This window comes from Mus musculus, chromosome 1, assembly GCF_000001635.26.
Source record: "Mus musculus strain C57BL/6J chromosome 1, GRCm38.p6 C57BL/6J".
In the NCBI taxonomy this organism is placed as follows: domain Eukaryota; kingdom Metazoa; phylum Chordata; class Mammalia; order Rodentia; family Muridae; genus Mus; species Mus musculus.
The window spans coordinates 42,558,961-42,583,181 of NC_000067.6; the positions used below are offsets into that span (position 1 = coordinate 42,558,961).

General features: G+C 41.3%; 2 long non-coding RNA genes across 2 annotated transcripts; both read right to left on the reverse strand.

Annotated features, from left to right (window-relative positions):
- Positions 1 to 1,446: 1,446 nt before the first annotated feature.
- On the reverse strand, positions 1,447 to 14,352 carry Gm46089. Its single transcript, XR_001778907.2, has 2 exons — positions 14,242 to 14,352; positions 1,447 to 2,326 (listed from the first exon to the last, which is right to left on the reverse strand). It is a non-coding gene; the product is annotated as a predicted gene, 46089 (long non-coding RNA).
- A 470-nt stretch (positions 14,353 to 14,822) lies between these two features.
- Gm36822 lies at positions 14,823 to 23,057 on the reverse strand. The gene is made up of 5 exons (XR_373378.2): positions 22,814 to 23,057; positions 22,377 to 22,460; positions 18,968 to 19,186; positions 18,111 to 18,194; positions 14,823 to 15,063 (listed from the first exon to the last, which is right to left on the reverse strand). It is a non-coding gene; the product is annotated as a predicted gene, 36822 (long non-coding RNA).
- Positions 23,058 to 24,221: the final 1,164 nt, after the last annotated feature.

Here is a 24,221-nt window from a genome sequence, read left to right on the forward strand (position 1 = left end):
GAAGCCATTAAGCTGGATGTACCCAGCACTCAAGCATGCCAGGCTCAGGTCTCATAGGGAGTTCATTATAGAGAGTTGGAAATTGGAAAAAAATTAAAGGGACCTGTTTTACAGACTGTTCTGCATGCTAATGCTGGCGGGGCTCACGAGGTGGTAGTTCAGCTGTCACACCACCCTCCAGTAAAGACAATGAAGAGGGAACTTCAAAGAGCAAGTGTTTATTAAGGAGTGTTCCTCCGACTCTGTCTTTTGTTTGTCTTCCTTCTTCACTTTCTCTCTAGAGATGAGCAGATGTAGAAGTGGTTTCCCGACATGATCAAAAGTCTAGAGGGGAAGGCTGAGGACAAAGCGTTTGGTGGATAGGCACATGCTCACAGAAGAATGGCCTCGGGTGTGTGAGGAATAAATATTCATAGAAGGATTTTGTGGAGGAGACTAGAAAGTGGAGTAAACAGAGTATCCTGTCAGTGTTTGCCAGGACTTCTCCTCAAGAGCCCTAACACTTCCTCATGTGTTCATGTATAAGTGGTTATAGCTGTGCATGTGGAGGGGACACAAGGACTCTCCTAACGCTGTTTGTCTCTGAACTTATGGCTCAACAGATCCATCAGGTAAGAGGAGAGATGAGTGAGAACTGGACCTCCTTCAATGAGTCAGATGCAGTAGTGCCGTCCCTGGCCAGGAGCCATGAGGGTCTGATGGTTTCATTTCTGCCGTCTTCCTTAGTTGTTACAGCAAATGAAAAACAGCAACCTAGAAAAATGGCGAGTATATTCCACAGGGGCCAATATATCCTCAGAACCAATAATCCGTGTCTGACACTGTTTCCCCTTGCTGAAAACCATCAGTCAGGCATCCAAGGAAAAGAAATGAGCCTGCCATTCTCAGGTTTCCCTACATAACACACCCGCTACACCTGTGCTTCCTACACCTGAGGTATTGGCTCTAGCTTTCCAGAGGTTCCTAGGGAGTAATTCCTTCAGAAGCGATCTCAGCTATGATCGATGATATGTCACTGGAAACTGCTATCTCGCCACAACTCCAGGATGCCTGTCAAACATCCTTGGTGGCCCTGACAAAGCTTCCATTTGACTGTACAAATGTTAGCAGGGTTACTTGGGCTTCCACTAAAAGCCTTGAAAGTACTGCACTTCTGAATGACGACAGACAGTACAGATAGTGAAACTGCAGGACTCCTTTCCCACAAGCTCCACCTACAAGAGATTCTCCAGCCCTCCCATGGCGGCAATGACTGATTGTAACTTTCTTCCTTCGGTAGTCATTTCGATTTTGGTTATTTGCTACTGTTTGAAAACCAATCAAAGCAGTAGAAGCACGTTTGAGAACACGTAGCCCCAAACCCTTAAATTATGCATGCTCTTTAACACAGTATTCTCTACTAGAGTCCTTCCCAAAGAAAAGAAATAAATTCATGAGTCCAGAAGATGAATTTGCACATACGTATCCTTATTTTAATCCATAAAAAATGCCAAGTTCACATCAACCACTAATAAATGGTGACTGAGTAAGAAATTTCAGAGTATTTCGCCTTTTGATAATCTTACAGAATGTAGTGGGAATATGTCCTTCTCAAAGAAAACCAATGAAGAAGTGCTGGGGGAGGGATGAGTATGATCATATCATAATGAATGAATATCCAGAGAATTAATAAAATGTTTGTAAAAGAATGGAAGGAAGCAACTATTTCATAATAAAATATCAGATAAAATCTTAAAAGAAAACAATGACAAATGCTGTCAAAGGTTCACCTTGACAAGCAAATGTCAAGACTAGTAGGGATGTGACTGAGTCAGGTCACTTTGGAAATCAGTCCTACGGCTCTTTTAAATACTAAAATACAATCTACCAAGACCCATCTATAATACTTCTGCGCATATATATATATAATTTATTTTTTACTTATTCACTTTGCATCCTACTCACTGTTCTCCTCCCAATCTCCCCCTCCCACAATCCTTCCCCCATTACCCCTATATTTTGGAATTTTTAAGCCAAGAGAAAAAAATGAAGTTATGTGATTTGTAAGCAAATTGGCACAACCAAAGATAGCCATATTAGACAAATTAAATGCAACTCATAAAGATAAATGTTGCATGTTTCCTCTCACTTGGGGCTCCTAGATGTATAGACACATAAAACAACATATGTCAGGGTTTGACTGATTCTGTGACTCTGTATCCCAGAAAGAAGAGCCACTATTGATATAATGCAGGAAACAGAAATCTCTGTGGGTAAATGATCATCAGTAGTCCAAGGCTGGGGATCAAAGATCTGGGTCTCAGTCCCGAACATACTCTTTTCATCCCTAAGGAAAAAAAAAACACATCTGGTTGAACACAAACACATGGGTCAATCCATCGCTCTCACAGAACCTGAACTTAGAGAGACAGACTAGCCCAGGTAGGAAGTCAAGCCACCTCCAACAAACACAATAAGCATGGATTTCCCTATGACTTTTAAAAATCGGACTCCTCCAGAATAGCATTCCTGAAATGTAGACTATCTTAGGGATTCTGATCAGTTATAGATGCGGACATAGAATGAAACCTTAAAGGGAAGAGTTCTCCTCTTGGCCATATTTCCTGTTAGATGGTTAAAGCCAGAAGAGTCACAGAGCTTGGGGTCCAGGCAACACTGGCTCAGCTCCTCCTCCTTCTGCAGTGGTCTTCACTATCAGTTACCATATTTATCCCTTCATCCCCATAGTAACTGCAGGACAGAGGGACTCAGCCCAAGGTAGCTCTGGGCTCCCCAAAATACTCAGCTTTCTCTAGACTCCATCTCCAGTGAAAAATTCCTGGAAGCTCCAACCCTGGGGTCTTTTGTGAGACTCCATCCCACCCTGGACCAGACAGGAAAAGAACCCTACACAGATGCAAGCTTGCCTTTGCTGCTTCACTCCTCCACTGAATCTGAGCTGTGCATCAGCTGAAAGTGGGCTGAGCAAGTATGAAAAGCCTCTGGCCTTTCTTCACTCCGGCACAGCTTATGGAATGCAACAGGTGTGTTTCTTAAAGGCGGGGAGGGGATGGGATCATTTTAAAGCACACACTAGTAATTTTAACTCACTAGAGAGTTAGCTATTTAGAGGAACCCTGTTGTAAATCCTTTCACAAACTGAGGAACACTTAAGTAATTACCCTCTAATTTATGTTCTCTGTGAGGTCAGCTATTTAAATGTCTGCCTTTCTTAATTTGAGGCATACCGAATTTATAGTATGCCTTTAGAACTCATTATGGCTAGGAATTGCATTTCTTTTTTCTTAACAGGGGAAAAAGCAGTATTTTGGTGAAAGAGAGAGAAGATACCTATTATTCTGGTAACTGTTGAAATACTTATTGAAAAAAAAAAGGAATGGATAGGAGCTTGATCCTGGAATCAAACTGTCTTATGTTTTAAAACATGGTATGGACACATGCATTTCAGGTTACTTTAATCAGTATGCAATATTTTAACCCCTCTAATCTATATTAAGTCTGGTCATAATTTGTTTAACCATGTGTGCCTTAGGGTTTCTACTTCTGTGATGAAACAACATAACCTAAAGCAAGTTGGGAGGGAAAAGGTTATTTGGTTTACTCTTCCACAACTTTTCCATCACTAAAGGAAATCAGGACAGGAACGCAAAACAGAGCAAAAGCTGATGCATGAAGGGGTGCTGCATACTGGCTTGTTCCTTGTGACTTGTTCAGCCTACTTTCTTATAGAACCCAGGATTGCCAGCCCAGGGATGGCACTACAATGGGCTGGGCCCTCCTCCATCAGTCAGTAAGTAAAATAATGCCTTACTTATGAGTCTGAGCTAGAGCCTCTGAATATACCTTATAGTTGTGTAGCTTGATGTTTTTGTGGGAATTCTAACAATAGGATTGGGGGGCAGTATCTCTGACTCTTTTCCCTGCACTTGAGACCCTTTTTCCTCTACTAGGATGCCAAGCCCAACCATGATATGAAGGTTCGTGCCCAGTCTTATTGTATCTTGTCAGGCCATGTTCAGTGGATATCCCTGAGAGGCCTTCTCTCTCTCTCTCTCTCTCTCTCTCTCTCTCTCTCTCTCTCTCTCTGTGTGTGTGTGTGTGTGTGTGTGTGTGTGTGTGTGTGTGTAAGGGTGAAGGGAAACTGAGGTGTATTTGAGGAGGTTGGGGGAGGAACTGGCAGGAGTGAAGAGAGAGGAGAAATTGTAGTCTGGATGTAATATATAAGAGAATAAAAGTTTAGAGAGAGAGAAATAGGGGGAGGGAAAGGAAGAGGAAGAAGAACAAGAAGAAAAAGAAGAGACCCTATAGCTGTATCTTTTTTGTTTGTTTGTTTTTTCAGTTTTTTTCAAGACAGGATTTTTCTGTATAGCCCTGGCTGTCCTGGAACTCACTCTGTAGACCAGGCTGGCCTCGAACTTAGAAATCTGCCTGCCTCTGTATCCCAAGTGCTGGGATTAAAGGCGTGCACCACCACTGTCTGGCTTCCTACAGCTGCATCTTATAAAGGCATTGACTCAATTAAGTCACCACCTTTCAGATAACTCTAGATTGTGTCAAGCTGACACAATATTAGCCAGCATGCATGGTTTTTTTATATTATTAATCTTAACAGAAAAACTGTCTACTAGGTTAACATTAGAAGTATTTGAAAATATTGGAAAATATATTAAAAGATTTATTTAATGATTATCTTTTACACATGCTACAAATCCAAAGTAAACAGTGAAAAGATTGTCCTGTATTTGTGACAATAGAGCTTTCTACTGTAGGAAACTGAGGCATAAATTGATTTGGGACATGAAGAATTTGTCTGGGCTGATGAGAACTACAAGTGGGGAGATGTAAATTTCAGATAAGCTGGAGTGTGGTCCTGTGTCCTACAGCTTTCAAGTAAGTTAGCAGCAAAGACCACAAGTGGGAAGCGACTGGTGTTGGCTATTTGTCAAGAATTTAGACTAGCAGAAAGGAAAGGGCTTGCTAACTTGGAGAGGATGCACAGGACAGTTTTCAGAAAAAGAAGTTGTGAGAACAAAAGGGAGGGAGTCGAGGTTCAGATGACCATCCCAGCCATCTGTGGAGTTGGAAATACTTCAGTGTGCAGCCTACAGGGTACACAGGTTACACAGTCAGATTTGACTATAGCCTATCTGTAGCATAACATATCAAGTCTTCTATGCCTGATATTTTATGTTTCGACAAATATGTTTTAGTTTGATTTTAATTTTCCCATGACCATCTTGGTCTTTATCTGAAGGAAGCCAGGGTGATGTGGCAGAATGTACTAGAATGTGTATACCCTGGAGGAAGAAAATAATATATCTATCTGGCAACTTGGAAGATGCTACTTACCCATGGATGAGAAGAGCTTGAAAGAAAACAGAACAAAACAGGAAGCAAGACTCCAAGTTCTGTGATCAGGATTACAGGTGACAAGACCTCCAGCCTCTTGTGTGACATGGTTAAAGGGCAGAGACCCTGCCCTCAGGGCAGGTCATTCTTGGACTCCTGTAGTAGAGTTACTTATCTACATGCAATAGGAATGGCATCCCCCAGATCTCAGGTAGGACAGCTTCTCACATGTAATACGTGTCCTATGGCATGTCACAACCCCCCATTCTCTCCTCTGGGGACCTGTGCCACAGACTCTGGTCTAAAAAGCCAACGGAAGACTTTAATGCCTGCACACTGTCAGCAACACCTCTACAACATAAGCCAGCAGTACCTCAAGAATATTACCCTTCATAATGGACCCAGAAAATCATTAGTATACCTGCAGAGCACGGTGAGAGCTGTCACCAAATAGCACAGTACAGATCCTGGTTCATACAGCCAGTATGAAAGGAACACCAGACAGCTCTACTCTCTTTTTGCAGCCTGAGGTGATTGTCCCTGCCCCGGAAGAACCTTATAGAACCTGAATTTGCTGGCTCCCTTCAACTTCTCATCTCTAGATCTATGTAATATAAAAGCAATTTCTGTTATGGAGGCACCACACCACTCATGGTGTTTTAGTATAGCAACTAGATTGGAATGAGGTCTCCATCACCCTCGAAGCCTGAGTGGTCTCTGCTCCCAGTGTTCCTAATGCTTCTTGCTACACTCATTTCGATGGCATTCTTCTATGTATACCTGCATGCTCCAGTGCTGCCCAACTGCAGGAGTTGGCTCCAGATAAGATGCCACATCATAGAGCAGGTGGGACATTGCAGCTGCCGTTCACATCCATCTCCACATCTCTGACCTCCTACTAAGTGCGCCTCTGCTGTCAGAGGTGGTCACACAATCTGCTCAGTTGTCTGGCAAGAGCAACTGAGAAGTACAAAGGTGTTGACCATCTGGATAAGAGCACAAGGTTCTGAAGTATCTTGTACACCTTCCAGGGACTCAGTGGACTACCCTCAATCTACAGCCACCCATAAGTGACTTTCTCCCCAAACCTATCTTCTGTCTCTTGAGACCTTACTCTGGTAGCCTAAGCAAATGCAAATGTTTATATGCTCGATCTATTGGGTTGTCCCAACACGGGGCAATAGGTGTTTTACACTGTTTTATGCTCAGTGGTAGTATAAAGCTCTAACTCCCTGTATTTGATGATGTTATCTTGACAGAAGTAATTACAGTTTAATGAGGCCATAGAGAGGGCCTTGTAATTTAATAGAATTTGTATTCTTAGAAAAAGGAACACATACACAAATTCATATATATATAAAATCATATCCACTCAAAAGAGAGGTCAAGTGAGAAAACAGCTATCTACAAGCCATAAAGGGTGTCCTTGGCATCAGAAATCAACCCTGATAGCATCTTATCTTTGTCATTAAGACTCTGGAGCTGTGAGAAGAAGTGAGGAAATAAAACCATGTTTGTAAGGGTTTATTGGGTGCTTGCTAGGTTCCAGTCCTGTGCTAAAATGTTTTAAATATGACAATCTATCCCATCATAAATAATGTCAGGAAATCTTGGAAAATTCTTTTTGGTATAGAGGAGTCAGAGAAGTTATGCAACTGAAGCACTTCACAGCCAGAATTAAAATATGGGCTTGCTTAGTTCCTATGGCTTTGCTTTCACATAAGTGTGCTAACTGCAAGTGTCAGGCTTAAGCTCATGACGTAGGGACTCTAAATTTGTTCTGGTATCATCCGATTCTCTCTCACATTGTGGAATCAAATCTAAACCAATTAAATATCAGTATTTACCTATCTAACCCGAAGATAGATTGCGAGAGCAAATTCAAAGGTTTCATGACTTTGAAATGCCATTTAAGTATAAGACCTTTTGATAGATACTCATTACATACTGGCAAAAGGCAAAGCTGCTGAATGGGGTGTATACTTTTTGGAAATAAAGTGAGGATTTTGTGAGGGGCTTTTTCAAGATTATAATGCAATTGTCAAATTTCTTCCTTTCCTACTTCCCAATGCTCCCATATGTATCCACACCCGCTCTCTTTCAAGTATGCTTTCAGGATTGAGTATTTGGCACTGGGCAATCCATTGGTGTGCTCTTTCCTACGGAAAGAGTCTCTCCTGATCCCGTCTCTCCTTAGCTCTTTGAGCAGGGGCTTTACCATATCCACTTTCTCATGCCCATCAATATATCTACAAAACACTCCTGCACATAAGGCTCAGAACATTTCAGAAAAGGGAGCAGAACAATAGTAAGAACCACAGGATGAGGGAGTTTGCGGTGAGATTGTGTCTTCCAGTAATGTTAGAAGCAACACCCACAAAGTCTTGCTAACGTAACTGTCCAGACATGAGCTGAGGGAGGATGACACCAAATGAGTTTTAATACCAATCTGTTTAACAGTTAATACATTTGTACAAGATACTTTGGATTTTACTGCATTCCCCACAATTGATTAAACAAGTTATTAAACTCCATGAGATAGTGTGAGGGGACAGGCCTTTTGGGAAATAGTGAGACAGAGAGTTAGGAGCCCTAGGTGGATGAGTGTCCTCATGAGAAGAGGAAAGCTGGCTGTCCTTCTGCTTTTATCTGTGAGAGTACAAAGGGGAGGAATCTGATCTCTGATCTGAGTTCTGACTGTGAGCACCATCATCTCGGATCCCCTGATCCAATAAGTTTCTTGTTTAAGCCAACTGGTCTATGATGTATTTATGTTAGCTTTAAAACACTATATGTTTACTTCTTATACTGAGAATCTATTTTTAAAACGTTTCTATACAAACTTTGTGAGAGAAAACTGATCTTCAAGCCATAGTGTTCCCACTTCAGTGTTAACTGAAGTGTGAGGACATGGATAAGTAGTTATTTTCATCTGCTGAAAGCATATGTGTTAATGCTATATCGGGTTACTTTGTTTATCTCACATGACAAATTGTTTTAAATATGCATATAATTTTGTGATAGCTTAATAGTAGCTGAGGTATTACCATCGGATATATCTGTGAATTATTTGCTTCAGTTGATATCAGGCTTGCTTTAGTGAACATCAAAATATATTTGCAGTTGTTCCTTCTGGGAGAAAAAAAAAAAGAAGACTAACCAACACAAGGGTCAACCTGGTCTATATAGAAAGTTCTAGGCTAGCTAGGGCTAAGAGGCAAGATCTTGTCTCAAACAAAACAAAACAAAAACCTCAAAAGTAATGTTTACCAATATGAAAGCTAAATAAGAAGGATTTAGTTATAAGTTAGTTATAATAAGTTGTAAATTTCGTTACAAATAAGAAGGGTGAAGTTACAGAGCTGGGCAGCAGGTTCAGATCAGTCAACTGCCACCCAAGCACAAATTCAAAACCAGTCCAGGTCTTGAGGGTGGCAAGCAGGGGAGGGGAGCTGGGTACACCCTAGCCAGTCTCCCTCACTGAGGCCTGGCACTCAAGGAAGAACAGCCATGGCTCTTGGGAAACCACTACTTGGGGCGGCGGCACTTGCCTGGGGCCTTCCCAGAGAGTGAGGCTTGGCTTGCAGGCTCGGCTTCCACACCACATGCACAGCAAAGCACGCATGGCACATTAAGCTTCCAACCTGATGGAACCAGCTACCATTCTGAAGAGGACAGTGAGAACCAGCTAATACATGCAGGGTTTTGTGTCACGTGACCAGCCAACTGCAGTTGGAAAGTATGTTTTTGGTTTTTGTTGTTGTTGTTGTTGTTGTTGTTGTTGTTGTTGTTGTTGTTGTTGTTTTAATGTATCTGTAGTGAATTTGCAGGGATGTTTCTTCTGGTGGTTCCCTGGCACTGTAGTCTCACATTATCTGCATGTCATTTATATTGTATCTCTGTTATAAGCAATATAGAGATTACGTGAAGAGTACAGCAGAGGTTCATAAATTATAGAGCAATGCTGTCATTTTACACAAGGGGCCATGTAACATACACATATGCACACACACACTTCATCCAAACCCAACTCTAGAACCATTTTCATCCTCCTGAACACACTAAGCCTGAGTCTTTGTACTTTCAGCTCTCCAGGGACCCACATTCCAAGGCAAAGTTGCAAAGCCAGCTATACTCAAAGACCTTTCCATTCCTGGTAAAACATTGTTGTGTTGTTCAGGTTGTATGGTTCAGACACTGTTCATAGATGTGTTTGCTGCTTGCATACTACTTACTAAAAAAGAAATATATGTATATATATATATGTGTGTGTGTGTGTGTGTATGTATATGTATATGTATATGTATATGTATATGTATATGTATATGTATATGTATATGTATATGTATATGTATATGTATATATTATATATATTCATATACATGTAGTCTTACACAGGGTTTGTATTCCTGCATAAAACATCATGACCAAGAAGCAAGTTGGGGAGGAAAGGACTTATTCAGCTTACACTTTCCACAGTGCTCTTCATCAACAAAAGAAGTCAGGACAGAAGTTCACACAGGGCAGGAACTTGGAAGCAGGAGCTGATGCAAATGCCATGGAGAAGTTCTGCTTACTGGCTTGCTTCCCCTGGCTTGCTGAGCTTGCTTTCTTATAGAACTCAAGACTATGGGCCCAGGGATGTCATCACTCACAATGAGCCTTCCCACCCTTGATTACTAATTGAGAGAATGCCTTATAGCTGGATCACATGGAGGCATTTCCTCAAGGGAGGCTCCTTTCTCTGTGATAACTCCAGCTTCTCTCAAGTTGACACACAAAACCATTATACACACACACACACACACCAACATCAAAGAGTTGCCTGTTTAAATGTTGTGATAAACTTTCTGACCCCCAAAATTTGCATGACTTAATCCCTGAGCCCTATGAACACGTCCCCTCTTGTGGTTGCACACATGCTTCCAGTGTGTGTGCTGAAGGTAAGATGTCTAGAGGGATGTCAAGCCTGGATGCAAGAAGGCCAGTGCCGTCACAGAAACCTGTACAGAAGTCCGAAAGGGGCATCAGATCAGAGAGGTGGAAGCACAGAAACACATCAGTAATGTAGCTCTGAGCCAAGGACTATGGGTGACGACAAGGAGCTGAAAACATCAGTGGACAAACGTTTCTCTTGAGATTGCAGGGGAAGTGGTTGTGAGCGCACCAGCTCCCTGTCCTCTGAGATCTACTCCTGACTTCTGATAACAAACTGGTGCTCTTTTCAGCAAACCACTTCATTTGCAGTAATTTGTCAAAGTAACTGTAGGAATTAACAACTCTTCCTTATGTGATTCAGGGGTCTTCATAGTACAGAGACTTATGACCATGTTTTATCCCCCAAAATACCTAGCTCCCTATTCGTCAAGGAAAACTAAGTGGAACTCACCGAGCCACTGGTGTGCGTGGGTGTCCCTGAGGACCTCTCTGTCAAACACAGCATCGTCTTCACTGAGGAAAAGTCAGGGCTGCGGTGTGCTTGGCATGGTAGCTAAAGGTGATGGGATCTTTTTAAAGTGTCTTTTTCCCTAAGATCTTTTTTAAAAACAATTCTCATCCCATCATTCCTACACATGTCTCCGCATTTCGATTTAGATGTGTGAGTCACTGATAATTGCACAACCCTGGAACATTACACACCAACCATGTGCAGGACTTACATCTAACTTAACTGTAAAATGTCTGAAATCAGTTCGCTTGCTCTCCCAAAACTCATAGTTTAAGCTCTCCGTAGGCTAGTGTTTATAGTAAACGGCACAGTGTTGTGGAAATCATGAGTGGGTGAAAACACAGATTCTGAGTGAGATACTGACCATGCTCCTGGCACCTGTCCTTCTTGTAGAAATGCTTTCCCACCTACTTCCCCAAAGTATGCCATGTATTTTATTCTGTTGTGGGTGCAGTAGAACACCTTCACTTTAAGAAAACAAACAGAAAATTTTAAATCTAAGAAATGGGGTAACGAGAAAGTGACCAAGAATTAGGCAGGCAAAGCCCAGCACCACACTGAAGTGCACTCTGGTTTTCAAGTGAGGGAGACTTACTCCACCCTGTTCCCTATGAGGACAGCAGTGGGGTGCTCAAGTTCCTCTTGTCAAGGAGACTCAGAAGTCAGGCAAGGAAAACCATTTGAGCCCAGAAGAAATGGGCTCAGCTGGTGTCTGTCCTGACTGGGGCCTCGTCATGCCAGAAGAGATCTGGAAGTGCACAGTCATAGGTGCCTCCTGGGAACATGGTGCTCTCAGATAAAACAAAAACAAAAAGACAAAAAAGTGTGGCTCCCACATGTGGCGACTTTGCATTGTGAGATGACACTCTGAACTGGGACTGAGCTGCCTTCCACACGGGATCACAGTGGTGATGAGGGTGCTGGTATGGAGCAAGTGAGTGACTGGTAGAAAAAGGAATCATTTCCTGCCCAGGGTTGCCTTTGAACTTGGGCTGCTCAAACTGAACCAGAGGCCACCGCTGCTGTCAAAGAACCAGGCCAACTCAGCTGATTTGGTTTTTTCCATCCCTAGATGTGCGTAGCTTCTGGTCTGGAAAGCTGGCCTGTCTTCTCATATTCACCTTAGGAAGTACTCTGAAGTTATGAATTGTCTTGTTTCTTCCTGAACTAAGAAAACGCCTTTGATCCCTAGAGTTTGTCAGTGTTGTTTCCTCTGTGAGTTTCTCAAAACTTTTTCTGCCTCAGATTATGAAAACAACTCAGGTTAAAGAATCTTTCCACATGAAAGGTTCATGACTGAGACGTTACATACATCTGACTGTTTACAATAAAAAAAAATCATCTCTTCCAAAGGAGAAAAAAATGGCATAATTTTCTGACGGTTGAAATGGGTGAAAGCAAAAATTCTACAGCTTATTTGTTCACATTTTCAAATATTAAACAGGATTCTGCTTCTCTCAAAATTAGCTTGAATCAAAAGGACCTGGTGGTCCCTGGAAGTCTCAATGCCAGCTAAGCCAAATGAGGGAAACGGAGAGGAGATGAAAGAAAGCTCTGATTTGCCAGAATTGGAAAGATGATTCATATAATAATGAGAGTCAAGACCCACATTGAAGACGTTTTGATCTCTTCACATAGTGATTATATCCCATCAGAGTCAAAGAAGCCATTACAGGTGATGTTGTACACATTGTGACAGACAGATCACAACCACTGGGATGATCATGAGCGGTGACCCCAGCAGCTGTCTAGCAGTGCATTTAGGGAGTGCCCTCACTCATTGTTCTTTCCTGCTGTGTGTGTATTACCTTTAGCCTCATCCTGACCACACTCACTTTCTACTGAAGTAAAGGCTCCCAGAAGGACCAAGAACATGCAACTAGGTTGGGAACAGCCTTCTCAGGGACAATTGGCCCAACATGGCCACAAACTACACAATCCCGATCTACTATCTGCTGACATTTGGTGTCTGGAAGCCCCTACCCCACCAGAAGCCGAGAGTGACATCATTGATCACTGCAGCATGCACCCTCAAAATGGAGCCCTGGTCTCTCATATTTGTCATTTTAGTAGGTATCTATGACATAGTTGAGGCTCCTGTACACACTTTTTCACTATGACCGAGACCCCAAACAACAGCCAAACATTCATGGGCTCTGAACAGTGTGCCAATAAATAAACCTGATCCCTTTATGAGATTATCTCAGGAGTATATCAGAGTGTGTATCAGAGTAATGAGCCCACTAGTAGACATATTACCACTTAAAGACAGGGCCCTGAGCCACATCACCATCATATATCCTGTCCCTGGAAACTGAGTGTCACATATTGATCATCCACTTCCTCTCAGGCCCCGAGCTCTACACACCCCCAGAGGCTACAGGGGAGTGGGATAAAAATCACAGAACAGATCAATGTCATAATTCAAAGAGCTATGACATGTGCAAATGACAGTAGATTCACAACATAAAAGGATGATAATTCTGGAATACCACAGAGATTCCTGGACAGCAATAGCCAACCTGAGACCCAGCTGATGAAGACACAAGGTGAGGAGAGGTCAGAATAGTGAAAAAATGAAGTGGTTGTACTAAAATGGGAAGAGAAATTAAAGAAACAAGGCTGGAGAGATCAGTGGGAGTCAGAATGTGCCAAAGCTATGTGGGGAGACCCAGATTTAGCACTCACTGCAGGGTGTTGAGGAGCATGGCATGCCTAGATGTGTCTCAAAATGTTCATGCTGTTTTGCAAGATGGTAAATGGAGAGAATGAAAGTAAGAAGAGAGAGAGAGAGAATAAATAATGGGAAAGAAGACAGAAGGACAGTTTAATTTGATTCAATTACCCACCCTACACTTTTGAATAGAACTTCTACTCCTTGAAACATGATGGGACCACACAAATGAAAGTGTCCATTTCAAGCCCTCACTGTTAGGGAATGAAATTAGTATAGTTATAGAAATGTATCACTACAAGACAAGGCAAGTACTAAGGAGGAGACAAGTTCTAGGGACATTGCTCAAGTTCTCTGGTCACAGGAGATCTGAAAAACAGAAAGGTCAGTTGGGAAGTGATGGTGCCTTACAGTAGTGATGCCACTGACAGTGGAGATTTGACTGCCTGGATTGCTAAATGGTAGAGGAGGGTTGGTGTTGGGGTTTCTCTGGCCACGGAGGGCGGGGAGGGGGGGGGACGACACTTGCATGGGGTACAGGAATAGAAGGAGAAGTGAGGAGGATGTCACACAATCAGATTTTGACATCTTGAATTTGATGGACATTATTTAAAAGGGGGAGAGATTAAAGGGCAAGTACACTCCTTGGGTTCCTGATGTGGAATGTAAATGAAGCAAGCATCAGAAGGAAAGCATGAAATATCTCCAATAGGAACATTCTATAGACAGAACTATAAAATCAATAAGGCTCAAACAGAAACTCACTCACCATTTGAGATGGAGGAAGAAAAGTGATCCTTGCAGCTTCTCCATCACATCAGAATGTTTTCTGTGGGCATCACAATAGACGACTTGAATCATCTTACCTGGAATTATAACAGTGATGCACCATCTTGTTCTAATAGCTGTTCTTGACACTTAAGATTCGTGGCCAGAGTTGACAAAATGGACAGTCAAGGAGACAGAAAAAAAATTGAATTTATAGTCAGAGTAATCAGTCTCCAAAGTCTGTTTTGCACATGAATGAACAAGCCACTCTGGCCATACAATATGTTCTCACAGCTTTCCAAGTCTATATAAATGTATTTGTCTTCACAGATGATTGTAAAATTTTATATACATTATTTATATTACTAGTAGAGTTGGAATTTGGGTTCTGTGACTAGAACCTATTCTATTTGTTATAAACACAACTTTATATACGACCATGAAAATAACAGGCAACAGAAGTAAATAATAAACAACTGGGTTGCATGCTGGGCCCTTGTTCTCTTATCAACTTATAAATGGAGGCTGATCACTGTAGTAAATCAAGGAGCACTTTATGACTTGAATCTTACCTATCAAACAATTGTTTTTGAAGATGCTTCAATGATTATCAAAACTGATCAGTCAACTGGCTTCCTGAAACCAGACAGGGCAATATTCCAAGCCAGAAGCAGACTCCTCACATGCTACAATGGTTTAGAGGTACTTCCTCCCCAATAATTTCCTGTGTTAGGGTTAGGATCTTGGTCCTCACTGGGTTACACAAGCCTGCTGTCACCAGCCCTCCATTGTCCAGACACCTCTCCTCCTGCCTTCATCACACCTATAGATATGGCAGCATACAGGTTAGATTCTTTCTGTGCACCCATTTTCCCCACCCGCTAAGTCCTCTGAGGCACACCCAGAGCACCTTAATGTCCCCAAGAGCTCCATAGTACCACCTTCTCTCTGTTCACCTACCCCCACCCCTGATTCCCTACTCAGAGTGTCTCTAGAGGTACATCCAACTGCTGGGAGAGTTGCACTGACCACTGAGTTCCATTGTCCAGCCCAAGAATACCCACCACACCAGGATTATAGAGGTTAGTCCCTATCCTAATACCTGCTACATCAGGAACATCCAGGGCCAACTAGATGGCTAAAGGCCAGCATAAGAACACAATCAACAAAAGCACAGGTATCCTACTACAGCAACCCCTGTATAGCCTAAACACAAGAAAATGACCTTAAATACAATCTCATAAAGATTATATAGGCCTTTAAAGGGGAAACAAATAAGTTCCTTAAAGAAATACAAGAAAATACTATTAAACACATAAAGGAAATAAATAAAACTGCTTAAGACCTGAAAATGGAAATAGAAGCAATAAAGCACAAACTAGAGGAATCCTGGAAATGAAGAGAACAGGAACAACAGATGCAATCATCACCAATAGAATACAAGAGATGGTAGAAAGAATCTCAGACGTAGAAGATACAATAGAAGAAATTGATAAATCAGTCAAAAGATGTTAAGTCTAAAACATCTCTGACACAATACATCTAGAAAATCTGGGATACCATAAAAAGAATAGGAATAGAAGAAGGTGAAGAGCCCCAGCTTCAAGGACCAGAAAATATTCTCAGCAAAATCATAGAAGAAAACTTTACCAACCTAAAGAAATAGATGCCCATAAACATACAAGAACACCTCATGGAACACCAATTAGACTTGTTCAGAAAGGAATACAGTTCTCCTGGTACATAAAAATCAAAACACTAAATCTACAGAACAAAGAAAGAATAGTAAAAGCTGCTGTAAAAAGCCAGGTAACATACAAAGGCAGACCTATCAGAATTTTACCCAACTTCTCAACAGAGACTATAAAAACTAAAAGGACCTGGACAAATGTCTTGCAGTCTCTAAAAAACCACAAATGCCAACCTACATTACTATACCCAGCAAAACTCTCAATCACCACAGATGGAGAAAACAAGATATTTCAAGACAAAATCAAATTTAAACGATATCTACCCACAAATCCATCCCTATAGGAAATACTAGAAGAAAAACTCTAATTCAAGAAAATACAGAAAATAAGTAATTCTGTACCAACAAAAACAAAACAAGGGAAACACACATGCACACATACTAACACCACCAAAATCAATGTAACAAAAATACCAATCACTGGTCATTAACATCCCTCAACATCAACAGACTTAATTTCCCAATAAAATGCCACAGTCTAATAGAATGGATGCAAAAACAGGATCCATAATTCTGCTGCATACAAGAAACACACCTCAGCAATAAGTATAGACATTTCCTCAGAGTAAAGGGCTGAAAAAAGACGTTTTCCAAACAAACCCAAGAAGCAATCTGGAGTGTCCATTCTAATATCTAATAAAATAGGCTTTTAACTAAAATTAATCAAAAGAGACAGGGAAGGGCACTTCATACTCATCAAAGGAAAAAAAATCTACCAAGATGACATCTCAATTCTGAACATCTATGCCCCAAACACAAGTTTGTAAAAGAAACATTGCTGAAGCTTAAATGGCACATCAAATCCCAAACATTAGTAGTGGGAGACTTCAACACCCCACTCTCATTAATTGATAGGTCATCTGGACAGAAACCAAACAGAAAATTAATGAAAGTAACATACATTATGAATCAAATAAACCTAACATGTATCTACACAACATTTTGCCCAAACACAAAAGAACATAGCCTGATCAGATACAAGAGAATTGAAATAATAACTTGTATCTTATCATACTACCGTGGACTAAAACTGGACTTCAACAACAGACACAAGAAACCCTACATATTCATGGAAAGTGAACAGCTCTTTACTCAATGATTCCTGTCTTGGAGAATAAGTAAAGAAAGGATCTTGTCCTCATTGTGGAAATACTGAAACTAAGAGAAAATTCAAGTTGTGTATCCTGGTAGGATAACCTGAGGTCATTTGGGGCTCACTCCTGAAGACAATCAATCACTGGCCACTTGGAGTATGTTTTCTTTCCAAAAGAAAGTTATTATTAAAATATGAACCTCCATAGATCAGTGTCAGGGAGACTTATCAGCTAATGGGAGTAGATGTAGAGACACACAGTCAAACATTAATTGGACACAGTCCAAATTAGAAATTTCCATTGCGTCCTTCTCCTCGGAACTCTGGAAACCCCACAACAGAGAGGGGAGGAAGAACTGTAGGGCCAGAGTGGTCAAGAACACCAGCAGAGATCTGCCTAAAGGCTCACAGAAGCTTACAGGGTCTGAAGTGACAATCATGGAATCTGCACTAAGTTCTCTGAAAATATGGTATTAGCTTGTTAGCTTGGTGTGTCTGTGAGACTCCTAGTTCTTAACTAGAGTTAGAGCACAAAGCCAGCAATATGAGTCTCATGTTCTTGATAATGTTGGAAATCTCAAACAAGATAATAATCTTAAAATATTTAAAGACTGGGTCAAATGTAATCTGAGAGCTAGTGGGTTTACATGATAATTGCATTAAAAAGTCTAATATTGATGAGGCCACATGAAATAGGATATATAAGAATGAGTTATATCACTTTCTACAAACTTTTATATAAAAGTTTGACTTTTGTACCCTTTTCCTGCTATTGGGTTGCCTTTCCCAGTCCTGATATAAGGCCTTGTGCCTAGTCTTATTGTAATGTGCATCCATGTTTGGTTGCAATCCCTGGGAGGCCTGGTATTTTCTGAAGGAAAATGAATGAGGAGAGGATATGGGGGAGAGGGGAGATGGAGAGGGTGGCTACTGTGAGGAGTGAATGGAGGGGAAACTGCAGTCAGGAGGTATTATATGAGAGAAGAGTAAAAAGAAAAAGGACAACAAAGAGAAAAAGAGAACAAACCTTGAATCTTGCAGTGCTAGTCTAGAATGGCCATGGATGAAGCCACTCCTCCTGGTCTCATTGTAGCTAAGTCTTGTGATCTCGCTGTTAAAATCATAAGTACAGAAGTACAGGGGAAACTAAGTAGAAATTCTGTCAAAAATATCAGTATCTTTATTATCATAGCTTACAGTATTTTTCTAGTGGTGTCCAGCTTATTAAACCATATGGTGCAAAAAGGAGAATATAGAATCTATCTACAGAATATTCACATGTTGCTTCCTTTTTCTCCATAATAAATATTATTCAAGGTCTTCTGATATGGTTTGGTAGGTAAAATTGCTTGCCCCACATTAGTGAAGACCTGAATATAGACTCCCCAGTGCCCATGTAAATGCAGGAGCAGCAGCATGCATCTCAGAGCTCCCACAGGGAGATAGGAGGCCAGGACAAGAGAATTATTAGAATCTCATTGGCCAGTAAGATTGCCATATGTAACAGCAAAAATAAAAAAGAGACCCTGTTTCAAACGAGATTTAAGACAAGGAACCACACCCAAGGGTATCATCTTACCTCCATATATGTGCCATGGCATGGAGAGAGAGAAAGAGAGAGAGAGAGAGAGAAGAAGAAGGAGGAGGAGGAAGAGGAGGAGGAGGAGGAGGAGGAGAAAGAAGCAAATATGTTTTTTAATCATAGAACTATTACTGGTATGGCCCTACATATTCAAATATTCATTTGGACTATACTCTTGTCAGTCTAATACTAAACATAGAAGAGAATACAGGTCCTAAAATAACACAAAAATGCAAATATATGTAAAGTTATTTTTACTTTTACGTTTAAAAACATTTTAACTTTTTGAGATCTTAAAATACCTTGGCACATCTTGGTGGTTCTTCCCCAACTTGAATAATTAGTGAGCAGCCAATCAGAAAGGCTGGTCGTACCTCCCTTGCTCGTGTGCACAGTCGATTGTCTCCACCATAGCATGGTAATCCAGGTAATGTCACTCAATCATGGGCACCTTCAGCAAATTGCCACCAGCCTTGGAATAGAGTCACTACACTACGTGTCAAGAGGCATGTAGATAGTAGCTGTGTAATAGACCAAATGTAAACAAGTGTCAGTCCTACTGATGGGTATTTGAAAAACTTAAAGCCAAATTCTGTCAAGTCACAGACTCAAGTTCCATTAAGTATCACCTTCCAAACGCCAGGTACTGCCCACCAATGCCTGCTACCTTCTCAGTTAAGCCCATGAAAAGACCTTCACTCCCCTTCTTCCTTCAGAATAACCTTGGTCTCTTTTGTTGCTTATTTTTTATCACCCACACTTTCACTAAGAGAAAGTTTTAAACTGATTTCCTCTATCATTAACCTGATTTCCCTCTTTATTTCATGAGCAAAGAGCAAATGAGCACCTGGTAAGCAAGGCAATAGAACATTTCTGCATACAACAGGTATTAATGATCCTTCTGACTCTAAAACCATGAGGTCAAATAACAGAACTGACCAATCTTTCCCAATCAGATCTTATCATCTTTTAAGGCAGAAAACTAGTTTCCATTGAAATCAGTCCTGAGCAGCATAGGAATAGCTCTCGATTTCTATAGAAACAGAAGAAGGAGTGGCTGTTTCTCTGAGCCCTTTTGCATGACCTTAGAGAAGAAAACTAATATTAAGTACCAATGGGTTTTCTTCTCTTTCGTGCAGAAAGTCCCAGATAGAAAGGCAGACTGCTCTGCTCCCTGAAGCCATTAGAGGGTTTCATGGTTTGCATGTCTCCCTTAAAAGTCCATGTGTTAGAAACTTAATTGCCAAGGTCATATGTTAATGGCATTTGGAGGTGAGGTATTTGGGAAATAATTAAGACTTAATGAGGTCATGAGGGTGGGGCACCCATGATGATGTTAGCGCTTAATAAGAAGAGGAGAGGAGTTGCTAACACCCTCTCTGCCTACCACGCGATGTCCCCCACCATGTTAAGAAGCAAGAGGAGGCCCTCAACAGATGCCAACCAGAGCTCTCAGCTTCCAGAGCCATGAGCCAAATGAACCCTTTGTTATTTTTTTTTTATAGTTACCAGGCTCAGGTAATAACAGACTAAAGTGTACCTAGGCTGAATCTGTGTCCAGTTCACTATTGTGCTCTGATGCTCCCACTGAGAGCTTGCTCAGAGGTAAGCATGGACTGTTCCATGTTTTGGCAACAAATATCAAGGAAGGCTATGTGTCACACTAGTGCATGACCCTGATTCTTGTGTTCCTAGTACAGGAGAACTTGATGACCACACCAGAGTAGGAAATAATAATTCATGGGGAAGAGACAACCTAATAATTTCAAAAAAAAAACCTATTTTGTCTGTGTATGAAATTGTCATCCAGAATTTGCACATATTTCTTCAGATATCTGTTGTACTTATAACAGCTTTCTGAAGAAGAAAGGCCCCAGCACCTTCTTGGGCATATAGAAATGAGATTTCCTTTAAGAAGATAACTACAAGTAACAAAAGTGCTCCCAGGTGATTCTGGGGGTCAAGGACATAACCAGGATACCTTCAAATCTATCCATGATGCCAAGTTGGAAATCAAAACAAAATCCGAGACTCTCCAAGGCAAAACATAAGGGCCTTAGACACACATATGGTTTCCATCTCGAGCTGAAAGAGCTGGATCGAAACGGAGTTGCAAAGCACATATGCAGTTTCATAAATAGAATTAGGTATATCAGGATACCTTCCAAGCCAGAAGTTTAGCACTGTCCTTTGCACAACTGAAGATCTGCACTTCTGAGATTTAGTCTTTGCTAAAGCCTGCTGGCTGGTCTTGGAGCCTTGTAAGATTCAATTTCCACATAGGTTGAGTAAGCTTTAAAGATCTGCTTTGAAAGAAGTCTAATGAGAATGCCAATTTTCATTTGAGGGTAAAGGATATAAACCGAGCCATCCACAATGTTAGAAAAGTATCTAACCATGGGAACCTGGGGGCTTATCCTTTCAATGGGGTGTTTGACAAATGAGCGGGACCAATAGGACTATAATCGTGGTTAAAACTAGGCCAATTTTTTGTCTAATAAAAAAAAACTTGAAGAATTTTAAATTGTAGCTCTTTCATAGGCCATTGTCTGAATATACAACATAACTACCTATAAAGACCAAATATCTTAAAATACCAAATGAATCATCCCTGGGGAAGAAGACACTAGCCACTCTCAGCATTCCTTAGTTGCCTGTAGTCCTCAGTGTAGGGCTGAGGCCTTGCAATCTTCCCCATCCACTTTGGCTCATCTATTATTGTCCTTGATTGGGTTGTGTTTAGGCAGGTCATGTCAGTGTGATTTTATGAGTGTGGTTTCTGACATTACTTGGAGAAGCAATTTTGCAGTGAATTCCCTGATCCTTACACCAACTGGTTATCCAATACCAAATAGCTATCCCTGAAAACAAACATACAAGCCACACTACACAGACAGAACAGGTTTCTTTAGGTGTGTGTGTGTGTGTGTGTGTGTGTGCAGTAACAGTCATTTAAAAAAGATAGGCCATGAATTTGAAAGAGTGCAAATAGGGGTGTGTGGGAGGGTTTAGAAGAAGGAAAGGGGAGGGGAAATGATGTAATTATATTGTAATATCAAAAAAAATGAAAGAAGTAATAAAAAAGTTAGAACTTGGAACTGAGAATCAAAACTGATTAAGAGACTGTAATTTTATCAAAAAAGATGGACCACACTTAGGGAAAGCCCAGTTGAAAGGCTTTGCATACCAATGTTGTATGGGCTGCCTATCTTCTTTACGATGAATAACACGCATGCATACATTACTTCTCAATAAACTTCTTTGGGAGGCAGTGACTGGGTTTAATGATTTGCTTTTGGATTACATTGGGATTAGGACTGGCTGGCTTATTTGTCCAAGCTTGTGATATAATTCGTTAGGGGCAATCAGAATGAGGCTTGCCCTGCAATGGGCAAGCTTATCATGTTAGATTTGGCTCCAACACGTATGAAATCAGTGGACTATTCACTCACCCATTTATGAAGACTCCACTTAAGAACTTCTGACACAATCATATCACCTAGATCTAATTCTTATGTTTAGCAATGTGTGAGTGAAATAACGAACGCACTTTGGTAGGAGAATGCTGGAAGTCAGACCCTGGACAAGTCCTGTGTTTAAGCTTCTGAGTCTGGGTCTTTAGTAATAGCTCTAGATAGTAAAGTGGGCGGAGAGGTTCAGAATTTTCTAACAAGTCCATAAAGGTTAATGAAAATATAGAAAAATACATACCTACCAGTGCACACGTTCCTGGGAGCGTGAATTCTCAGGATTTATAGTCTTTGGTGACTAGAGGCGAACTTAATGCACCTTCCTCTATAGAAAATTCATGAGAATCAGTTCCAAAGAGATGAAGTAATCAGTCCCAGTTTACAGCCCTGACATCCCTTCCAGTGTCTCTTCTTCACATAGATCACTGACAAACTTCCCAGGATTGGTCTTGATGAAGGCTAGTCATTATAGGATTGCGAAGGCCACACAGGTGATTCTAGCACAACCTTAGTTTCTGGTCATGGCTGATAGGAAGTCTAGGACATGAAGCCATGTAGTTTGGCTTGTGGTTTGTTGAATGAGACTAACCTGACTCTTCCACAGACCATCCAAGAGGGCTTTACATACCCAGTCTTTCCTTTCTCAGTAGGACAAGGAGAGAGCTGACAACTACTCACCTGAAGAAGTGACAGAGTGGCCCAGGGAGGGAACCTCTGAGCATTCATCTTCCAAAGGCAAGATTCTTGGTACACGTGATGCAACCTGTTAACTCCCTATGGGAGAAACAGACTATACTTCCATAAAAAGAGAGAGGGTAAGAAAGGTACTTTCTGTCCTTAAAGATACACTACTGGACCACATTTGAAAATATGAAATTACTTGGACAGGACTCTGTCGCCTCAGATGAAAGCATTAGAACAAACATTTCTTTTTTTTACTGAAGTACAGTACAGCTTCTTATATCCCAGGGTCAGTTTTGCATGTCTATATAGAGGAATGAAGAGAGAACCTGATTTGAGAAAATATCTTCCCAAGAAGGGGGCCTTAGGCAAGTCTGTAGGGCATTTTTCTGAGTATCACAGGTAGTCTATGGGAAGCAGATTTTCCACATGCACTTTTCACTAGTTGTTTGGATTTATAAAGACCCTTCTAAAGGCACAGCTGCTGTTCTCTAGCTAGAATAATCACATAAGCAGGAAATAGCTCAGAGAATATAGGACACAGACTTAAACCCCAGTCACCATAGGAAGTCACACTGCATAGGCAGGTTTCATCTCGCAGAACCTTTACCGGGTAGTGAGCTTTTCTGGAAAGCAGTCTGCTTCACAGTGAGTGAGTGGGGTTAGCCCTGGCAAAAGCATTGGAGATGCTTCATCCTAAGCATGTCTGCATTTCCCTTCACTGATGCATGGGAAGACTAGCTAGTTCTGCCCAGTGGTGTTGCATGGCTTTTCCAGGATTAACACAAACAAGCAGCTATTCATACCAGATAGGGAACCAACAACCTGAAGATAGGATTCCACTTGAATGAGCCAATGAGTTTATTTATGTTACTTACCAGAGCATAGATGACTCTCTGGCAGCTGTATCACCGAATGTCTCACCCCAGCATGGGTGATTTATCATGAAAGCTGCATCCCTAGAGCCCCTTGCCCAGCCTGTGTCCAGCTCTTCAGAAGAGTCTTCTCTTCCCTGTAAATTTCATAGGCTTCCTTAGCTGGTCCTTCTGAGTTCCCCTCTTATCCCTAGAGTCATCACTGTAATTCAGAGAAAACACACACAGCAAATGGACTTTGAGTGAAGAAGTGTGTTTTCAATCAAAAGTAGTTATGAATTGCCCATGTTCTCTCTCCCACTGGGAGCTGTATGCTGAGGTGACAACATCTCTGAATGGAAGGAACTCTGATCCCTGAGACATCAGGTAGAGGAGGTCTCTCCTGACCTGCAATGGACATTGTAAAAATAGGGCATTAAGCATCTGCTGGACTGGGTTCCTTGTACCTGGGCTTTTATTTGTTACTACAGCTCAACACAATGTGTTCTGATCAGTACAGGCACTGTATAATCCACTCATTCTTTCTTTAG